This window comes from Carcharodon carcharias, chromosome 11 (assembly GCF_017639515.1).
Source record: "Carcharodon carcharias isolate sCarCar2 chromosome 11, sCarCar2.pri, whole genome shotgun sequence".
Classification (NCBI taxonomy): Eukaryota; Metazoa; Chordata; class Chondrichthyes; order Lamniformes; family Lamnidae; genus Carcharodon; species Carcharodon carcharias.
In genome coordinates this window covers 135,345,219-135,368,289 of record NC_054477.1, presented here as the reverse complement: position 1 = coordinate 135,368,289, position 23,071 = coordinate 135,345,219, and positions in this window count along the sequence as shown.

The window sequence follows — 23,071 nt, the reverse complement described above, 5'->3', positions numbered from 1 at the left end:
TTTATTAACCTTTGGTAAAAATCCCAGTGTCTTCCCTACCCCTGACATTAACTGTGAGCCCTGTCTTGTCTAAAGCCATGTTTCTATTATGCTTATTTCATCTATTCCCTCATTTCTAATTATCGTCTCCAATGTCCCCCATTGTTCGTAATTCTTGATGAATTGCTGTATGTACAATATAATATTCTCTTATAGTTCATTTGTCCTGCTTAATTTTCAGCAGATATTCTATTGTTATTTATTTTAACCTTTCTGATGTAGTAAAGCCAGAAACAAATTGGCAGCAGGAATGTGGAAAACATTTCTGTAATTAAACATACTTCAATGTCTCCTTGAACTAGCATTCAGAAACATTGGGCAGGGTTTTCCAGTCATCAGACGGGTGAAGCGGACGGGATGGGAGCAGCCGCGAAACGGTCCACCCCTCCCTTCGCCCCCACCAACCACACCCCCACCGCCACACCTCCCCCCCCACCCCACGATTGGGCCCAATTTATGGCCCGCCAGTGTGAAAGGCATGCTGAGGAGCTGGGGGCAGGAGAAGTCTGCGCATGCAAGGGGGGAGTGTGCACTGAAAGCTCCGTGAGTTCCCAGAGCTGCCGCAGGGAGCTGAAGAATTGTGGACGCAAAAGTAAACATTTTAAACATGAGAGAATCATGTCCCCACATGCGACATGTTTAAAAATGATTTTTAAAATTATTTTCTAATTACTTCTGGAAACCTAATCCCGCCCATGGATGAGGTTTCATGAAAAATCCAAATGCCGCTTGTCGGGTTCACACACCCACCAACCGAACAGTTGGACGGGCAGAGAAAAATACAGATTAATTACCTGCTTAATTAATAGGCCTCTTAATTATCGGCGGCAATGCTGCCAACTCTCACGCGTGCCCGACAAACGAAAGATCACGCGAGTGCGCAATGAGGTCGGGACACTCGCCCGATCAGGTCAGGTGCGCGCCCACCCACAGGGCGTAAAACCCTCCCCAGATATTCAATGGACCAAGTGAGATTAACACGGGAATGGCTGAGCAACAAATAAAAAACTTCATTCCAAGGCAGGTCCAGCATACCATGTGTATACATTTTATTAAATTAAAGGCACTACATAGAGTTGTTGTTGTCAAGCAAATAAACATTTCAGCCTGATAAAATGGAACAGAAGTAGTTAGTGTACTTTAATATTTGACCTCACAAAGTAAATTGGTGTGCTTCTGTTGAACAGTGATTAGTAGAATTTCCCTGGAATTCATACTTTGTTTCCAGCTATCAATAATGTTCAAATATAATCAGAAATAACATATTTTAAGTAGCTTTAAGTTTAAAAATCATTTATGTTTTGACATACATCCTGGGCAGAATTTTGCCCTTGGCGGGTGAGCTTGACGGTGGCAGGCGAGGGCGGTTGGGAAGCTGACCACTGCCCGCAATCGGCACCGGACTCTAATTTCACTGCTGAGCGTGAAACATGAGTGGCAGTGCTCAGCGCTGCCTGTGCGGGGGTGGGGGGAGGAGGGTCAGCAGGCTGGGTGTGAACTTCACACATGCACATGAGTGAGCGCTGCAAAATGAAGAGATATAAAAAACATACATAATGAAGAACATAAAAAGTTATAAAACATGTTCCCTCATGTGACTTTGTCAAATGAGCAGGGACATGTTATTAACTACATTTTAAAACTTTTATTTTATTATTATTTGCTTTTGGAAAACTCATCCTGCCATGGACAAGATTTCCAAAAAAATGTGAAGATTGCTTGGCCTTTTCGCCTGCCCACTAACTGCTAGGTTGGATGGGCAGCGAAAACGTTAATTTAGTTGTTTATTTAATGGCCTTAACAGGCCTTTTAATTGTCGGCGGGAGCGCTGCCAACTCTGGCACGTACCCGCTGGCCGAACTATCGTGCAACTGCATGTTGACGTCGGCATGCTCGGCTGACATCAATGCTCGTCATTTCATGCTCGAGTGGGTCAGATGCACACCCACCTGCCCAGTGAACGTTTCTGCCCCATGTGTAGTTTATGAGAATCTATGCAGAAGAGCACCATGTGTTAGTGAGGTTGTCAATATTGTACAGTGCTTGCAGGGACTTATGAGCTAAAATGGAGAAAAAGACCCTTATGATTATTCTATATATGGTCATATATCAAGTGTGGTCAAGAGAAAAGATCTAGGAGTGGTTATTGATTGGTCCTGGAAAACCTCCATCAGGTACGTGACAATGATCCACATAAGGGTGTTGAGATTCAACAACATAAGCACCAAATACTAGTCAAAGGAATGGTATTGGCTCTCTGTAACTCCTTGGTGAGATCTTGCTCAGAATATTATATCGCATTCTCGTCAGCTTACTTTAAAAAGAACACTAAAAAACTCAAGAGAGTAGAAAGCAAATCCACAAGAGTATTAAAATTGTATTATTTTTAAAGGTTGAGTGAGATTGGATGTGATTTTAATTATATTGGAATAAATGGGCTGAGTTTAATCAGTGACACACCGTTCCCGATGGTGGAACTACAAGACGATGCCGCTACCACTTTTCTGTTGGGAGTCGGAGCCCACGTGATTCATATGAAGGATTAAAAGGCCAGTGGCGGCCATGTGAAACAAGTGCAACGGTGGTACAGGAGCTGGTTTCCATTGGAGGATCCCACCATTAGATGACAGTTCAGCAGTCCTGGGCGGGCTATAAAAGAGCCACCTGCACAAGAAAGGAGAATCTTCCTCAAGGCCATAGGTTCCACATCCACCTCTGTTCATTCTGAAACTTGGTCAATTTGTTTTATCAACCCCTTCATAACTGTTAGCCCCACCCAAACTAATGCCCTCATCATTCCCCTGCCCACCTCCCTCAACACCATTAAAACCTATTGTCCTGGGAGCCTCACCCCACAATCACGTCCAAATCCTTTATAAGTATAATTCGAGATGTCAGAGAAAGGACATACACCAGCCCCATGGTTAGGCAATGCCTCCCTGCAAATTCTCTTCCAGGCTCTCCGGAAACGGTGGGTGGTGCTCCTCCCTACTGATGGCAACAGGAGAACCTCCCACCTGACTACAGTGACCTAGACAGAGATCACAGAGGAGGTTAGCAACCATACGGTCCACCCAAGACCCTGGGTCCATTGCAGGTAAAGGGTCAATGACCTCATTCGATCTGCCCAGTCAAGTGGCACAGTTGCATGGGAATTACCTCTCAGCAGACATCAGGCAATGTATTTCTGCAAGTGACCAGCTAGGCTAGGCAGGTGAATGCATGATTAGCCTCAGAACTGATGGCACTTGAAGCCAAAGCATGGGACAATTTGGCTTGAATGGGCTATTGGTTACAAACTAACACATCAATGGGCCAGTATGCGTGATGGGAATGCTTACAAGCAAGGGATCAGTTGGCATGTGTCAAATCGTTAAATAGCCACTTTCTCCTGCAGGACAAGCAGACCCATAATAAAATGGAAAAGGCGAAAATGGGCAGAGAGGTGCCCAATCTCAAAGTCCTCACCCCTGCTGAGGAAAGAGCTGGGGAACAGGGAGGTTGATCCATTGCAAGTGCTGAGGCTGTAGTGGCAATGCAGCAGAGTGAGAATGCATCCAATCTGTTGCTTCCATAATGTGTGCACAGGACCACATGAGGAACCTCTGGGTGCAATGACACCAGTGACCCAGAGAATGTATCATCACCTGCCTTTCCCGCACCCTCCACCAGCTCAACTGCACACACCCAGGTCGTGGGGGCATTGAATTTAAAACCAGAACCACATTCTGGTGAGCATAGCACAGACATGTCCCAGCAGTTGAGGGAGGCTGTGAAGCTGAGGTACCAGACACATGGAGAACTGCTGAGGATCAGGCCCCTGCTGAACACCACACTGATGATGGGCCTCTGGTCATGGTCACAAGATGTCTGCTGGAAATGTAGCAGATGTTGAGGGAATGTATGGCAGAAATACCAGGGGTTATGCGGAGCTTTGTGCAGAGTAGGAGGAGACAATGCATGCCACGAGTTCTGTCATGTCACAGGTATGTGAGCATGTGTCTGTCACCATGGAGGGTTTGGTGACCACCATGGAGAGCAAACTACTCATATGCACTCTGACCTGTGCTCTTGTAGCTCTAGCCATGGGCTCCATACAGTAATGAGGCATACTAGGTGAGAGGTCGAGGTATCTGGACCTCCGTCTAAGTGCCCCTTCTACTCAGGGAGACAGGGTGCAATTACTCATCCAGATGGAAGAGAAGTGCATGCCAGCTGCCCTGGTGACTTCCTCACAGGGCACCCACAGGTGAACAGCCTCTCAGCTTCCCCTCTGCAATTGACCCCTTTGACTCCAGCTGGCATGGCCAAGGAAGTTGCCCTGCACCTGTTCAGAACACCCTTGGTGGACTGTAGTCCTTAAGGCTACAGACCTCCAGAGACACCAACCAAAGTCATCATTGGCAAAGGGGCATCACACTCAGCAGTCTGCTTCCTCCTCAGCTGCTGATATCAGGTTCACACCATTGGCAGGAAAATAAAACTTAAGAATTTATAAGAGTACAACAGTGGCAAGGATGTTGTTATGAAATTTACTTTGTCACATGTAAATGCTCAACACTATATTGCTTCCACTTTATTCATGTGTGCATTGTTATTCTTTTTAGGGACTTGATCAGTCAGAGACTAACCTATGCTGGCATGCCTCATGGTTGGTACTCATTGAAGGCTGCAGGGGAATCCTTTAATTTGTAGGAGGCTATGGAGTTGTGTGTTCACAATCAGTCTTTATTTAATGATCATGTGCGTGTCAACTTAGACGTGTCCCAGTCTGTGGGACATAGAGGAGTATGCAGGGTCTGCATGTCAAGCAGATTGCCTTAGATCATGTTGCACAAAAACAATTGAACTGCCTTATTTGAAGCCAATGATCTGTAATGATGCAGAAGGCTCTGAAGTTTTGGCCATGATAGGCTGCTTTATATATCACCACTGGCACATCAGTTATCAATCAACAGTCATTGCTAGTGAATGCATGCATGACAGAAGTCCAGTCCCCTTGTTACTCCAGGTGGTAGAGGATACAGGTTCAGAGGTAGGTTCTGGGGAGAGGCTGGCAGGGATTTGTAGACATCTCAAGCAGGCAAGCCTGCCCTGGCAATGGGAGAATTGTCATGCAGGTTCCTTAATCTTGTGTATATACGATTGTCCCTGGTATCCCTGGCAGTCCTGGCACATCTCTCCATGGCTTCCAAAAGAAGCTCATGCATATTTACTTTGTCTGCACTGGAGTGCTGCTTTGGGCTGCAGTTGAGTGCTTAAGTTGGTGTTTAGACTGAGGGAGTTCGGTGAGGAGGGAACAAAGTGATCCTTTGAGTAGTGTGAGTACGGTTGGGTAAGTATTTACTATTTTTATTGCTTACAGTTTTTAAGGTCTTATTTTGTGGTTCATCATTTCTAAGGGCTATATTCTGTAACAATGAGGAGCAAGGAAACAGGGCCCTAGAGTAATTGATATTATTTGATATTAAGTATCTTCCAAAAGGTTGAATTTAATTTAAAGGGGTAAGTCATGGCAGGAGAGCTCAAAGCCATGGTGTGCTCCTCCTGCTCTATGTGGGAAGCTGGGAATATTTCCAGTGCCCAGGGCCAACGTGTGTGTGGGAAGTGTCTCCAGCTGCAGCTCCTGGAAGTCTGGGTTTTGGAGCTGGAGCGGCAGCTGAGGACAATGTGGAGCATCCGCAAGGTGGAGAGTATCATGGATAGCACATATAGGGAGGTGGTCACACTGCAGACTGAGTCCAGAGGCAGGAAGGGAATGGGTGACCACCAGGAAAAGCAAAAGGACTAGGCAGGCAACGCAAGAATCTCATGTGGCTATTCCCCTACAAAACAGATATTCTGCTTTTGTTACTGTCGAGGGGAATGGCCTCTCAGGGGAAAGCAACAACAGCCAAATTTGTTGCACCACGCTTGGCTTTGCTACACAGGGGAGGAGTAAAAAGTGTGGGAATGCAATAGTTATAGGGGATTCAATTGTAAGGGGAATAGATAGGTGTTTCTGTGGCGGCAAATGAGAATCCAGGATGGTATGTTGCCTCCCTGGTGCTAGGGTCAAGGATGTCTCAGAGCGGCTACAGGCCTTCTGAAGGGGCGGGGGTGAACAGCCAGTGATCATGGTACATATTGATAAAAACAACATAGGAGAAAAAAGGGATGAGATCCTAAAAGCAGAATATAGGGAGTTAGGAAGTATGTTGAAAAGTAGGACCTTAAAGGTAGTGATCTCAGGATTACTACCAGTGCTACATGCTCGTCAGTGTAGAAATAGAAGGATATACCAGATGAATATGTGGCTGAAGAGATGGTGTGAGGGACAAGGTTTCAGATTCCTGGGACATTGGGACCGGTTCTGGGGGAGGTGGGACCAGTACAAACTGGACGGATTACACCTGGGCAAGACCGAGACTGATGTCCTAGGGGGATTATATGCAAGAGTGGTTGGGGAGGGTTTAAACTAAAATGGCAGGGGGATGGACCTGTGCAAGGAGTCATAGAAGGGGGAATCAAGGACAAGAACAAAAGACAGAAAGGGGAATAAGAAAAGTGATAGGCTGAGAAATCAAGGGCAAGAATCAAACAGGGCCTCAGTGAAAAATAGTGGGAATGGAACAAGTAATGTTAAAAAGACAAGCCTTAAAGCTTTGTTCCTTAACGCGAGGAGCATTCGCAATAAAGTGGATGGATTAACCATGCAAATAGATGTAAACAGGTATGGTATAGTCGGCATTATGGAGACATGGCTGCAGGGTGACCAGGGATGGGAACTGAACATCCAGGGGTATTCAGTATTTAGGAAGAACAGACAAAAAGGAAAAGGCAGTGGAGTTGCATTGCTGGTTAAAGAGGGAATAAACACAATAGTGAAGAAAGATATTAGCTCCAACGATGTGGAATCTGTACGGGCAGAGCTGAGAAACACTAAGGGGCAAAACACATTATTGGGGATTGTATATATACCCCCAAACTGTAATGGTGATGTTGGGAATGGCATTAAACAGGAAATTAGAAACACATGCAATAAAGGAACATCTGTAATTATGGATGACTTTAATCTGCATATAGATTGGGCAAATCAAATTAGTAACAATACCATAGAGGAGAAATTCCTGGAGTGTATATAGGGTGGTTTTCTGGACCAATATGTTGAGGAAACAACTAGAGAACAGGCCATCCTAGACTGGGTTTTGTGTAATGAGAAAGGAATAATTGGCAATCTAGATGAGCGACCATAATATAATAGAATTCTTCATCAGGATGGAGAGTGACGTAGTTGATTCTGAGACTAGGATCCTGAATCATAATAAAGGAAACTACGATGGTATGAGTTGGCTATGACGGATTGGAAAATGTTACTTAAAGGGATGACGGTGGATAGGCAATGGCAAACATTCAAAGAGCGCATGGGTGAATTGTAACAATTGTTTAATCCTATCTGGCGCAGAAGTAAATCGGGAAATGTGGCCAAACCAAGGCTTACAAGGGAAATTAGAGATAGTATTAAATCCAAGAAAGAGGCATATAAATTGGCCAGGAAAAAACAACAGACCTGAGGATTGGGAGCAGTTCAGAATTCAGCAAAGGAGGACCAAGGGATTGATTAAGAAGGAGAAAATAATATGATAGTAAGCTTGCGGATAACATAAAAACGGACTGTAAAAGTTTCTATAGGTATGTGAAGAGAAAAAAATTGGTGAGGACCAATGTCGATCCCTTACAGTCAGAAACAGGAGAACTTATAATAGGGAATAAAGGAAAGGCTGACCAACTAAATATATACTTTGGTCCTGTCTTCACAAAGGAGGTCACAAATAACCAGAAATGTTGGTGAACACAGGGTTTAGTGAGAGGGAGGAACTGAAAGAGATCAGTATTAGTAGGTAAATCTTGTTGGGGAAATTGATGGGATTGAAGACCGATAAATCACCAGGGCCTGATAATCTACATCCCTGAGTACTTAAGGAAGTGGCCCTATAAATAATGGATGCATTGGTGGTCATCTTCCAAGATTCTATAGACTCTAGAACAGTACCTACAGATTGAGGATGGCTAATGTAACCCCACTATTTAAAAAGGGAGATAGAGAGAAAACAGGGAATTATAGATCAGTCAGCCTGATATCAGTAGTGGGGGAAATTCTAGAGTCCATTATAAAAGATTAATAGCTGAGCCCTTGGAAAACAGTGGCAGAATTGGACAGAGTTAGCATGGATTTATGAAAGGGAAATCATGCTTGACAAATCTACTGGAATTTTTCAAGGATATAACTAGTAGAGCTGATGAGGGGGAGACAGTGGATGTGATTTATTTGGACTTTGAAAAGGCTATCGACCAAGTCCCACAAAAGAGATTAGCATGTAAAATTATAGCGCAGGGGATTGGGGATAGTGTACTGAGATGGATAAAAAAAAGTGGTTGGCAGACAGGAAACAAAGAGTGGGAATAAACGGGTCTTTTTCCGAATGGCAAGCAGTGACTAGTGGGGTACCGCAGGGATCGGTGTTGGGAACCCAATTATTCACAATAAATATTAATGATTTAGACGAGGGAACTAAATGTAATATCTCCAAGTTTGCAGATGACACAAAGCTGGGTGAGAGGGTGAGCTGTGAGGAGGATGCAGAGATGCTTCAGTGTGATTTGGACAAGCTGAGTGATTGGGCAAATGCGTGACAGATGCAGTATAATGTGAATAAATGTGAGGTTATCCACTTTGGCAGCAAAAACAGGAAGGCAGATTATTATATGAATATCTATAAATTGAGAGAGGGGGATGTGCAACGAGACCTGGTGTCCTCGTACACCAGTCGCTGAAGGTAAGCATGCAGGTGCAGCAGGCAGTAAAGAAGGCAAATGGTTTGTTGGCCTTCATAGTGAGAGGATTCGAGTACAGAAACAGAGATGTCTTGCTGCAATCATGCAGGGCCTTGGTGAGGCCACAACTGGAATATTGTGTGCAGTTTTGGTCTCCTTATCTGAGGAAGGATGTTCTTGCTATTAAGGGAGTGCAGCAAAGGTTTAGCAGACTGATTCCTGGGATGGCGGAACTGACATATGAGGAGAGATTGAGTCAGTTGGGATTATGTTTGCTGGAGTTCAGAAAAATGAGGGGGGATCTCATAGAAACCTATAAAATTCTAACAGAACTAGACAAGGTGGATGCAGGAAGGATGTTCCCGATGGTGGGGGAGTCCAGAACCAGGGATCACAGTCTGAGGATACGGGGTAGACTGAGATGAGGAGAAATTTCTTCACTCAGAGAATCGTGAGCCTGTGGAATTCATTACCACAGAAAGCAGTTGAGCCCAAAGCATTGTATGTTTTCAAGAAGGAGTTAGATATAGCTCTTGGGGCGAAGGGGATCAAAAGATTTGGGCAGAAAGCGGGAGCTTTTGAGTTGGATGATCAGCCATGATCATGATGAATGGCAGAGCAGGCTCAAAGGGCCGAATGGCCTACCCCGCTCCTATTTTCTATTTTTCTATGATTCAATATTCACGTCCTCTTCCTCAGGTTCACCCATTCATTCTCATCTGAGGGAGGGTGTTGCTCCACCTTGCTGTCTTGATACAAGGTTTTGTCATGTTGCTTGGTCATGTTGCACAGCGCACAATCTACCACAATGCTGTGGCGTGTACTGCAGAGCTCCTCTGACCTGTAATGGAAGCAGAATCACATTTTAAACATGCAAATGGTCTGTTTGATGATGACTTTGGTGGAGGTGTGTGCAATGTTGTAACACTCTTCCACTGTGAAAATGTTGTCACTTTCTGGGCCACAGGCATGGGGTTGCCATCAAATCCATGTGGCTGCAGGTCTTGCAGCACGACGCAGCAAATTTCAGTGACAACTTCCCTGGACAGCCTCAGGCACCTCTGGCATTGTCTTTTGGACATCTGGAGGTAATTTGTCCATATCCTGAAGACATATTGCCATGCCAGCAACCTTCATCTTCAATGCCTTCCCTGAATGGCTGCCTCTTGACCACCTTCCCCCTCTGGTGCTGCCTACTGCTGGTCTTGAAGCCTCAGTTGTTGATCAATGAGAACCCTCCTTTGTCACATCCTCTCCTCCTGCTCCCGAAGGAAGGTTAGGTGTATGATGCCCATAGGTATTTTACCAAATGAACTGTGTGAAAAAGGCATATCACTATGTGATATGAGAACCTGCATGTCCATGGGATTCATCCATAAGCTACTCCTCCTATTGTCCACATCTAACCTGCTGGCCTCTTCCTACTTGGATCTACAATAATGGTAGCCACAAGCAAGTTTTGGAAAATGGCCAATTACAGTGTGCAGGTGACACTCGTTTTGCAACCCTGTGACCTTCCATTCTCTCACTTTGACTTAGCCCCCATCACCCTCAACCCTCCCAACGTCACTGAGCCCTTCTTTCTGTAACCCTTGAACCTCCCCCCATCACATTGCACCTCTCTCCCCTGAGCCTACTTCCATCCCTGTCAAGATTCCCTTTCTGACGCTAGACCCTTTATGGCATCTTCCTTAGAGTCTCTTTTAGATCCCATGACCCACATTACAGCCCTTTGAGTTTCCCTTCCTCAGACTGGGTCTGCCTTCCTACCAAATCAAACTCCCCCCTCTGACTGTGAACATTTCCTCTGTCAGTTATTACTCTGGGTTTCACCCACAGGACCTACAGGATCCTGCCCTTTAGGCCTCTCTATTTTTTGTTATATCTACACTGACTGCACCCACCCACCTGACCACACTCAACATGCCAGACCTTTCCCACTGCATGTTTCCAAGCCACAACCCCACCCTCAGTCCTCCCTAGGAGCCCTCTACAACTCTTCCATGCCCCCACCTGAAAACTCCATCCCTCTCAACACCCATGCTTGTCCCTAGCCTCTATCCATGCTGCCATTCTCTTGTTCCCCTCCTTCATGCCACAGAGTTCAACAAAGAAAACCACTCACCTCAGACACAACTGTGCCAAGCCCACTACTACATGCCACCTTTAAATGAATGTTAACCTGGTGCCACAAAGTTCCTGTGTGCCGCTGACTTAGTCTTGAAGGTTGGACTTAATTTAAAAAATAATAATATAATGAATGTTCATGGATTGCAAATGTAGTAGAAATAGGAACCCACCACAGGATAGTGTTTGGCCCTACGTGCCACTGACATGCAGCCGACTTAATTTTTTATTCTGAAGCCCCATTGTGATTTTGGCATTTCATCTCCTGTCTGATTAACTCACGTTGCCCACCACATATCATGTTCCTACAGTTGTTATTAAATTCTGCCCCCAAGATTTCCCAAAGATCCAATTTTCCTCTTTCCAGTAGTGTTAGTACATTTAAAAATGCTAGCGCTCACTGAGTGGCCTTTATATGCTGCAGTACCTAATTTCTTCAAGCACTGTGAGAACATTTCAACTGTGATTTAAATAACTTTAATTACTGTGGCATTTTGTGGTGAGGTGATTATCTTGAGATACTGTATAACGTGTCTGAATAAATTCAAATTAATTTCAGTTAACTGAAAGATAATCATGTAAACTGAACACTTGCCCATTGAAATTTAAACCTATGACTTGAGAGTGATAACTTGGATAACAGCTGCAACATATTTAATGGATGGTAAAGCATTGCCACAGTTTCTAAGAGCCTAGACACTCTTCTCGTAGCCTACTAAGACAGTAGCAAGTTACCAGCCAAACTATTACATATGAAATACATTCACCTGTTCATAAAATAACAGAATTATTATGAAGCAGTAGTAGGCCATTCAGCCCATCTCCAAATGAACATCATGACTTAATGCCATTCTCCTGCTTTTCCCCCATACCCTTGCACATTGTTTCTATTCAAATAATCATCTATTGCCTTCTTGAATGCCTTGACTGAACATGCCTCCAACACACTTCCAGGCAGTGCATTCTAGACTCGAACTACTCGGTGTGTGAAAAAGTTTTCTCTCACTTCACATTTGCTTCTTTTGCAAATCACTTTAAAGCTGTGCCCTCTCGTTCTTGATCCCTTGACGAGTGGAAACAATTTCCCCCTATCTACTCTAGCCAGCCCCCTCATGATTTTGAACACCTCTATCAAATCTCCTCGTAGCCTTCGCCTCTCCAAGGAGAACAGCCCCAACCTCTCCAATCTATCTTCATATCTGAAGTTTCTCATCCCTGGAACTATTCTTGTAAACCTCTTCTGCACTATCTCAAATGTAATCACATCCTTCCTATAATATGTCACCCAGAACTGTACACAATACTCCAGCTGAGGTCTAAATAGTGCTTCACATAAGCTTAGCATACTCTTCATGCTCTTTTACTCTATGATCCTATTAATAAAACCCAGGATACTATATGTTTTGTTAACTGCTCTCTCTACCTGTCCTGCCATCTTCAATGATGTATGCACATATACAACTAGGTCTTTTGGCTCTTGCACACCCTTTAGAATTGTACCCCTTATTTTATACTGTCTCTCCATGCTCTTCCTACCAAAATGAATCACCTCACACTTCCCTACTTTGAACTTCATCTGCCACCTATCTGCCCACTTCACCAACTTGTCTATGTTCTTTTGAGGTTCAATACTGCCCTCCTCACAGTTTACAATGCTTCTAAGTTTTGTATCAACTACAAACTTAGATATTGTCCCCTGTACACCAAGATCTAGATCATTAATATATATCAGGAAAAGCAAGCATCCCAATACTGACCCACTACAAACCTTCCTCCGGTCCGGAAAATATTCATTGACCATTACCCTCTATTTCCTAATACTCAGTCAATTTTGTATTCACGTCGCTACTGTCCTTTTTATTGAATGAGAGCTATAACTTTTCTCACAAGTCTTTTGTCTGGCATTGACTTGTGCTTCTGAGTTGGAAGGTCCTGGCTTCAAGTCATATTTAGGACTAGACTATATGTCAATGATTTTCAGGTGTTCAACCTTAATCAATGAAAATTGTGAAATACAAACTCATGAACCAGTGATGGAACTGGACTGATGCCCAACTAATTTTCACATCTTATTTCCAGACAAGAGACTAATACATGTTAACAAGAGACTTATACATTTCAAATAGCTGTAGATTGGAGAAGAATGAAAATCAATGGCTGCTGGTGTATATATTAAATAATGTCATCAGATGTGAAGCACATACAAAAAGCTTCAGTGATGAGATGTGCTCTGATTTGTTTTGCAACATTCAATGAGGAACCCTCTGCAAGTTGGTCACCATCATCTATATAATTCTGCCTTCAAAGCAGCTGGGACCATCTCCCTGAAATGTCCAAGTCCAACTTTTCTGCATAACCAACTTTACAGGACACAGGCGGCTACAAATATGTAGGACACACAAGCTGCAGAGCCCTTCCTGATGCACCTACAGTGTAAGATGATCAAATAAGATCCCAATGGTCCCTTTGATGACGGCCCTTCAAGAATTCAAGACGCTAGTTGTAATGATCAACTGCTGTTTGGACTATCCTTTGTGGAGTATTATTTATGAAGCCAGAGATCTGCTTTGCCACCCACATGACACCCGTTGACATGGCTTTTCATTCTCAAAGCAGTCGAGAAGTATCAAAGTATGCATTGCAGTAAAAATCTTTCTGATAAACAAAGCCTTTATAGTAAAGCAGTTCCAGCATGCTGAAGGAAAAGAATTCTTAAAAAGGTTGAAGGACTAAGAAAAAAAGTTAATTGGCACATCGCACAAGATCACATAGAAGATGATAGATCACCATGGCAACTTGACCATAGCAACAAAAATGATTCCAGGGAGGTTAAGGATTGTTTGAACTCCTGCCTGCTAATTAGGTCATGGACACTAAGAAAACAAGGGAAGTATCAATTATAGTTTGTATTTCAGGAGCCTATAGTTGACGAGCCTTATAAAAGCCAGGCAAAATTTAGAGAGGAAATTACAGCTCCACCATGAATTCTCCAACATCTGCTTTTTCCTTCTTGAACTACAACTTCACCTGGAATTTTCATGATTGCTCACTTTGTCAACAGTTTTGCCCCTCAATTGTCTGTGAAGCAGATGATCTGACTACAAGAGAAAACCATGCTGCACTACAATGCTATCCAGCAAAACACTTTGAATCTTCTTGAGAACCTTGAGTCAAACATATGTGTATAGGTTTTGTTATGGGGTTAGACTAAGATAGCTATAAGGTAGATAAGCTAGAGGCGCTTTGGAAGTGGGGTGGGTAGGATGGGGGTCCGGTATTAGGTGGAAAAGCGTCTGTCCATGACATTTTAATTTAGCCATCTTGTTATCATTTTATTTCCAGGTTTGGCAACAATTTCATGACAACAGGCATGATAAGGATGCACATGAGATGACCTCAACTCCAATATTAAAATATGCAATTTGGAAGAGTTTGGAATTGAAAGCAAGACGACAAACGGAGGATAGATTCAAATGCTGCACTCCTTTTAATGATGTCTCCTTTGGTGTGCTGCTGGGAGCAGTGAGGAGAGAAATACTCTTGCCCAGCAATGGGAGGAAGAAATCTACTGCTGACACATAGAAGGCATGACTGGAGGTGGTTAAGGGGGCCACCAGCAGAAATGTTGTTCTATGCTCCTGGATTCAGCACTTAAATAACCTAATCAGGTCAGAAGGGCTAAGTATAATTTCACGTCCATCTGTATCCTGCTCTGCTCATCATACCACCCCTTCACACTGCCTCGACAAACCAATCCATCACATTACTCCTCGTACCCACTTATCTTGCAACCGCACCCATCTCTCTCTATTTCTTCATTTCCTCACATCCCTATCTATCCTTCTCCCATTACAACTTACCCTTATCATCTTGCAATTCCATGCCTCTTACTGATAGTCACCCTCAGCATATGCCCTGTACCCATTGGCAAACACATGCTACAGGTGTGTTTGTTCCCTCATTGCATGAGAAGAGTACACAGAGCATGAGGGAGAGGGACAGAACCAGAGGTGGTTGCCCACAGATTTCTGAGCTAATAGCTGCGGAGAAGTTAGTGCTAAAGATGAATGGCATTTTGACATCCCTGGGCTTCAGAGATGGGGGCCCTGAAAGTACTGCGAAAAACCCTTTCCCACTAGTAGGTAAGAAAGCAGCTTTGAGCTCTAGGTATTTATGGCAGTATTTCCTTGAGTTTAATCAGACTGCTCAATCGCTGTTGCTTTCTGTAGTAATTATAGTTTTGTTTAGTGTGTAATGTACCTTTAAGAGTAATTATTGTTAAGGAAGGTCACATGACCTGTAGTAACCAATAGTAAAGTAGCACGGGTGGTCTCAGCAGTCAGTGTAGAGATGGAGTTGAAGTTGAAAGCACACATGTAGTTGCTGCTTATAAGTGTTTGCAGATCAACTCTATCACTAATAGTACAACTCAGCCGCCCCACAACACTTTCTCATCCTGCTTTCAATGACGTCTTTCAGAATGGGTCCCGCTTCCAGTTTTATGCTTCACAGAATATACAGACAACAAAGATCCTAAAAGGACTATAGAAAGTAGATGCATATAAGAAAACTGTTGTTGACCAAAAAAGGCAATTGAGAAGCAAAAAATCTTGGATAGGCAGGTAAACTTAAAACTATTGAAATAATAGTCCAACTAAGCAATTACCATATGTTAATTGAGAACCTGCCTTGAGCAGGTTGCACACAAGTCTAATGCACTTGAGCTAAATGCAGAAGTTAATAGGTTGGAGCCGGCATTTGATATGCTCTTATTGTTGCCTGAATTAATCACCTCCCCCAACCACCCTCACCCCCCAACCCCCACCTGCACCCAAATCTATTCACTCACCCGGGATAAAATTCTGCATCTTGATTTCCTTGATTTTGAGAATTAAGGTGTTCTATCATTGGTAAAACAATTCTAAGTTGTGTATAAACCCAAGTTATTGTTTAATATTAATGCAAATGTCCAATTGTATAATAAATTATTGTTTTCTTTAAAAAAACCATGGCTCTTGCCTGTACTTTCTTTAGAAAAAAGTGCCCAGTAAGATAAATATAAAAGCAAACCATGTGGAGATAGTCAGGCGTTTTCCCAAATTAAACTGAAGAATCAGTTCAAACCTTACTGATCCTACAAATGCATTCTGATAACTTTCAGAATATCTGATCTTTACATGTAGGCCTCGGTTTTTATCCATGAGTCAGACACACAGTCAGGAAAATGGCTGCCTGGATGTCAGATTTTCAATCTGGGGGGCACGGGGAAGGGCGTTGGTGGGTGGCCTACGTTAGAAGCTGGGTGACCTCAATAGTATTGAGGAGGACGCAAGTGTGGGGGTAGGCTTGATGGAAGGCCTGCGTTGGGGCTCCAGAGCTGTGGCCAAAATTTTAGAAAAAAGGAATAAAACATGAAACAGCCCTCCAGCCCTCACCTCTCAAACCCCCTCACCCCTCCATGTCCTAACCATGCCAACACATGCCAATATTTGCCTCTGTACCCATCACCATGGCCCTTCATAACCCCACATCAACCTATGCCACTATACCCACCCCCATGGCCCTTTATAGCCCCAATGCCAACTTAGTACCAACTCATGTTAACCCTTGCCCCCAACTATTACTATTTGCCCTTAAACCTACCAGGCCAACTTACCTACTATCCACCATGGGAAAACCTCAGGACCCATGCAGAGGTGAGGTGGAACTTTATTTTGTAGAATTTTATTTTAAGTGTCAATAGCAGACTTCACTGTATTGAAAAAAACTCTCATTTGTAAAAACCCATTAACTACTTTTTAAAAATTCATTCATGGGATGTGGGCTTAGCTGGCTGGGCCAGCACAAGTTGCCCTTCAGAAGATGGTGGTGAGCTGTCGTCTTGAACTGCAGTCCATGTGGTGTAGGTACACCCACAGTGCTGTTAGGAAGGGGGTTCCAAGATTTTGACCCAGCGACTACGAAGGAAAGGTGATATATTTCCAAGTCAGGATGGTGAGTGGCTTGGAGGGGAACTTCCAGGTGATGGCATTCTCACCTATCTGCTACCCTTGTCCTTCTAGATGGTAGTGGTCATGGGTTTGGAAGGTGCTAAGGTGCCTTGGTGCATTCCTGTGGTGCATCTTGCAGATGGTATATACTGCTGGTATGGTGCATCAGTAGTGGAGGGAGTGAGCATTTGTGGATTTGGTGCCAAACAAGGGGGCTGCTTTGTCCTGTACAGTGTCAAGCTTCTCGTGTGTTGTGGGAGCTGCAGTCATCCAGGCAAGTGGGGAGTATTCCATCCCGGTCCCGACTTGTGCCTTGTAAATGGTGGACAGGCTCTAGGGAGTCAGAAGGTCAGTTACCCATTGTCGGATTCCTAGCCTCTGACCTGCTCTTGTTGCCACAGTATTTATATGGCTCCTCCAGTTCAGTTCCTAGTCAATGGTAACCCCCCCCACCCCCCCCCCAAGAAGTTGATAGTGGAGGATTCAGTGAAGGTAATGCCATTGATCATCAAGGGGCAATGGTTAGACTCTGTCTTGCTGGAGGTGGTCAGTGCCTGGCACTTGTGTGGCATGAACGTTACTTGCCACTTATCAGCCCAAGCCTGGATATCGTCTAGGTCTTGTTGCATTTGGACATGGATTGCTTCAGTATCTGAGGAGTTGCGAATGGTGAACATTGTGCAATCATAAATGAACATCCCCGCTTCTAACCTTATGATGGAAGGAATGTCATTGTTGATTTACATTCCTTCAACTACACAAAGGCTTATACCAACAATGATGTGCACAATCCCTTATAACAATGGGCATTGGATTTCATAGTCCCACTTCAAAGAGTCTATAACCACTAGTAACTGTCAATCAAACTATGAAGTGGATGGAACCCTACTGTGATAATGGATGGTTGTGAAATTGGTCATGTAGCAGTAATCCAGTAATTGAGGTCCTCAGGCTTATGTTAACAGACAGATTGAAATAGCAAGCATGATTCTTTTTTAAACACTCCAGACTTTTTTTTTCAAAAAATTTAAAGGGCTGGACTTTTTAATTCTTTGACAATTGACAGCTCTCTTTGATATCTGCTTTTGTCAGTTCCTCTTGACAGCTCATCAGGTGTTCTTGACACTTTTGACAGCTCCTCTTGACAGTTGCTTTTGACAGGTCTGTTGACAGTTCCAATGATCTTGATAGTTAATGAGTTCATGCACTTTGTAGGCACATTTATGCCTAATTTTAACAATTCTAAAGTGCACCTGACCTCCCCCAAAAGGGCACTTTACCTCACCTAAAAGGGCACCTTTTGGAAGGGGGCAATTTATTTCCCAAAAGTGTACCCTGGCTACCTGGCTATCGAAAGAAATGCATTAAGTTCAGATCTGCTCTTACCAGGTCTAATCCACACAATTCAGGTTTCAAACCCCTGGGCTACCAAACTCCAACCTGAGTGGAGGTAGCTGATTATTTAAATGGCCACCTGCCTCTGTGAAACACTTATGCATGAAACGCAAAGATGGAGAAATTCCAGGCCCTTGAGCCATTAGTGTGTTGACACACACAATATGGACATTCAGGGAGTGGAAGCTCTTCATACTAAGAAAGATGAGGAGAATTACTGTAACAGACACGGAGCAATGTGGATACTTTTATTGCAACCTAAATTTTGGAAAAGCTGCCAACCCTGTAAAAGCTGATGGCCAATTTTACTGCTGTCCTGCTGTGATACCAAAAGTAATAAATTCACCAGCTCTCCTGTCCGCTGTGCCCATCCATGTCTAAGGCATGCCCATAGTGCAACCTGGATGATATTAAAGTTATCGCCCATGGCTGTCTGAAATAATCTTGTGCCAGCCACAAAAGTTGCGTGTGGTCATCATCTTCATAACCACAGAGAGAACAGTGTGGTCAGACATCTGTGGTTGCAGGCCTTCATTCTGTAAGAGATAGTATTCTCCTATTGCCTTTTTGGTCAACTATAGTGTTCCTATACACATCTTTTCATGAAGGTCCTTTTATGATCTTTGTTGTCTGAATATCTTATGAGAAGTTCAAAACTGGTAGGACCTATCCTCTTTAAATGTTGCATGTCTTTCCTTTGATCGATCTTGCCCTGTTCCCGTTCTTCCTCCCTCATAGTAGCATACAGGGACATGCCCACAGGATATATCATAACTACTCTTAAGCATTTCTTACTGAGGAATTGTCAGAATGAGGCTAGAAAGAAAGCAAAATATTCCCAAAGTTATCTTAAGCAATATATTTATATCTAAACCTTTAAATAGGTGATAGTAATTTTAGTATGTTACTATCCTGTGGGACAAACTTGAACCAAAATAACCAAATTTACTGAATGGCCCTGCCAAATGAAGAAATTACCAACAATATTCCAGTTTTTGTAGCTTTTACTTTAATGCAAATCAGAACCAACACAAATTATAAATGATTTAACAGACAAACGATACTTTGAATAAAAGGCAAACTTCATTTAAAATAGTGAATATCACAAAGATACATCTTACACAATCACAAACATCTGCATCACTTTCCACACAAATGCAGTACCTTGTAACTACACAGTTCAACAATATGTTGTTCTTTATTCATGCAGGGTAGATCAGGAGTCCTATCCAACAACAGCTTTGTCCTTCAAGTTTCACAAGTATGATTATCATCAGCAAGGTACACTTTACAAACACCCATTCCCTTGGGTCATAACAGCCCTGATGGGGTAGATTTCCAGAATTCCACTTCAACTGGCCAACCAATAATGCCCCTATTCATGGTTTGGTAGCTTCTGTGAAAACACCCAGCTCTTTAGTGTCTCTGAGCTATTCACACAGACATATTTTAGCCAGCTCAGAGTACCTCCAAGAGTAGTTGTTTCCCTTCTGCCAAAAGAAAAGCTAATCCCTCATGAGAGTAATTTGTTCCTTCTCCTCACAAGCATTTTCTGTGTTCCTCTTTATTTCTGTTTCTCTTTGTACCTGCATGAGTGAACTGATTGCCTTCGCCTTCCAGCTCCTCTGCTGGTAGCTTTTCTTTGTGACTGCAGCTCTTCTTCCAGCCACATGGCTTATTTTGTAACTTCCTTCCTGTTGGAACTGCTTCCAGGTCAAGGGTCACCAGATCACATGATCCAGTATTTCTTATTATTCAGGAAAACTACAACTAATCCTTTTACATCTGATGCAAACTCTTAATAGCCCTTTTCAAATATTTTTAAAACAGTTATAGATTCTACAGACCTGCATTCAGGTCAAAAGTCATCACAAACAGTTCAGTCCGGTTCCAGGCTTGATAGTATCACATGTTCTCAATGAATGTTAAAAAATATGATACTTGAGTATTTACAAAATGATTAAATCCTCTTTCATTCTCTCTGTCGGTCACTGAACATTAACTGTGTTCCCACAATCGTTTTGCCTTGAGTTAATGAATAATAAATTACAAATCCCACCTTATTACTCACCTAATGTGATAACAGTTCTTAATTTTTCTTTGCATTGTGCTGAATGAAAATCCATAATCTCTCTCCGTTGACAGCCAAAAGGATGGCAACTTTTCTCTCTTTGTTTGCCTTATTAGAATGATGGTTTTCATTTGAGTGAAGGGAATGTGTCTACTCAGTTGTGCATGGACAGACTGATAATATTCAATTTCTTCTCTGTCATTACAAAGGATTTGAACTTAACAATGACAAGAAGAATTCAAAATTGTTGTCAAATATATTAGTTTGGCAATACTTCTCAAACAATTCATATGGAAATGGTAGAATATTAAAACATTGCAATGGTGTAAACAAGGGGCACTCAAATGAAATTGAGGTTAAGACAAACTGTCAAAGCAATGTAAGGGAATTTTGCATTGAATCGGATATTTGTCACACCTGCCATTTGATCTCTTTATGCTGTCACTAGGTGTAAAGTAAAAACATACTTCCCAATTTTATCACAGTAACACTTACCACACTTGATAAGATGTATGCTTCCAAAAGAAAGTTAAGTAACCCTAAACTGCATTTTGACATGTGCCATAACTAATTTACTTTGTCCTGACATAATAGTTACGTTAATGTTTGGATGATATGTCAGATGCAATTAGAAGGCAAAGCGGTATTTAATTCAGGAAGTATGGTTAAATAGTCTTTTGAGATTGGGGATAGATATTAAAGATACCATATGTCAGCATGTCTTGAGGAAGAAGTGACTTGAGCATATGGTACAGTGTTTCAATAAAATGTGAGCACTTATAAAAATAACTAATATTTGGCTGTTATTTCCCAGTTGACTTGACACTCATTTGCTTTTAAGCAATATAAATTAACTTTGGTAGTAACATATAATATTGATGAAAATGTTTATGTATCATTTTAATGCATGCACATTTGTTTCAAGGGTTAATTAGTATTGTTTCTTTACGTGCTCAGTTAAAGGTGATCATTTTCAATTAATCTATGGTTGCAACATTGCATAATGGTAGATGAAACTAAAAGTTACTTTTAGCAAAGAGGTTTATATGTTTATTAAAAAGCAAAAAACTGTGAATGAAATCTGAAATAAAATCAGAAAATTGTGGAAATACACAGTGGGGAGGATTTTCTCCCCATCGGGCCAGTTAAGGCCCCACCCAATGTGACACGCACCCGGAAGCACTGAGTGCTCTCTGTGTGGGTGGGGGAGTAGGCTGAGCCGGGGCCTGTGCTCTTCCGCACGTGTGTGAAAGAGCACAGAAACCTCCCTGAGGCACAGAGCTGCCTCACACTAATCTTGTGATTTCTTAAAATTTTAGTAAAATATAAATTGTCACATGAGCTGGGACATGTCAATGAATGTTATTGAAAACATTTTTTAAACTTTAAAAACCTGCCCGTGGATGCGGAGGCAGCCTGGGCTCTTCACCTGCCCACCAGCCTTAAGGTTGGAAGGGCAGCCTAGTTAATTATTTCAATTAGTTTACAAATGGCTTTAATAGGCCTTTGACAGTTCATTAGAACTGAAAAAAAGTTAGAGTTGTAATAGGTTTTGACCTTGTATAGAGATAGAGAAACTGGGGAGGGGAGGAAAGAACAAAAGGGAATATCTGTGATAGGAGGAAAGATTAAGGCCTGAATTTTCAGTCCTGAGTCAGGAGCACAGAATTGGGAAAATTTCCAACCGCATAAATTCAACTCGGGAGAAAGTGCACCAGATAGACTATTTTTCATTCTGGGGGACCAGGTATTAATGGGAATTGGGTCTGCCACTCCCAGAAAGAGTTCCGAGATAACCACAGGAAATGAGCTGCCGAGCTGTGTGGCCCTGCTCGGTTATCCAGGACTTCAACCCAGCTGAAAGAAAAACAGTGAAATAAAAAAACAGCCCAGCAGCCTTCACACCCCCTCACACCCCCCACATGCCCCACCTATGTTACCTCATGCCCTTGTTGTGATAACTTTGACAAACGAACCACAGGAGTCTCAGGTACAGGTTACGATCGTTTATTCAAGCAATTGCAAGGAGAGAACCACCTCAACGCAGCTTGAGGTAGCACTCTACCAAATTAACCCTTAATTGTTAATGCACTTGATGGCACTGGCTGCCTGGATATTCTAAGTAATTCCCTATCAATAAATTCTTACTGTATTCCCCCTAACAGTCCGTCCTTTTGGCCCTTGGCCTAGCCCAAGGTAGCCAACCACAGTGGTGCTCGCTGCCCCCTTTATGTACCGCCACCCACTAATACTGGCCAGGTATCCAGCTTTGGATTGTAAAGGTACTAGGTCGGACCATCTGTATCATTTGGCCCTTCAGTTCAGGCCTCTGACTTGCTCAAGCACTTCTCCACCTGTTAAAATTCCCCCTCTTTTGCAACCTTCAGGTACGATGAATCAATTATGTTAAATACATAACTAATATCAGCTGAATCACAACCAGGGCATGGGAGATAATCCAAATCCACGGGTGCATTTGTACATTTGAGCTCCAATTCCACAGATCCTTCCATCATGTGGAGGAATCTATTTGCTCGATATCCTCCTTTAAGGCTCTAACCTGTTGCTGCAGTGTATAGTAAGTTCTTTCTCTCTGCTGAGCCTGTCTCCAAATCGCAGTTAGGTGCTCTGGTAA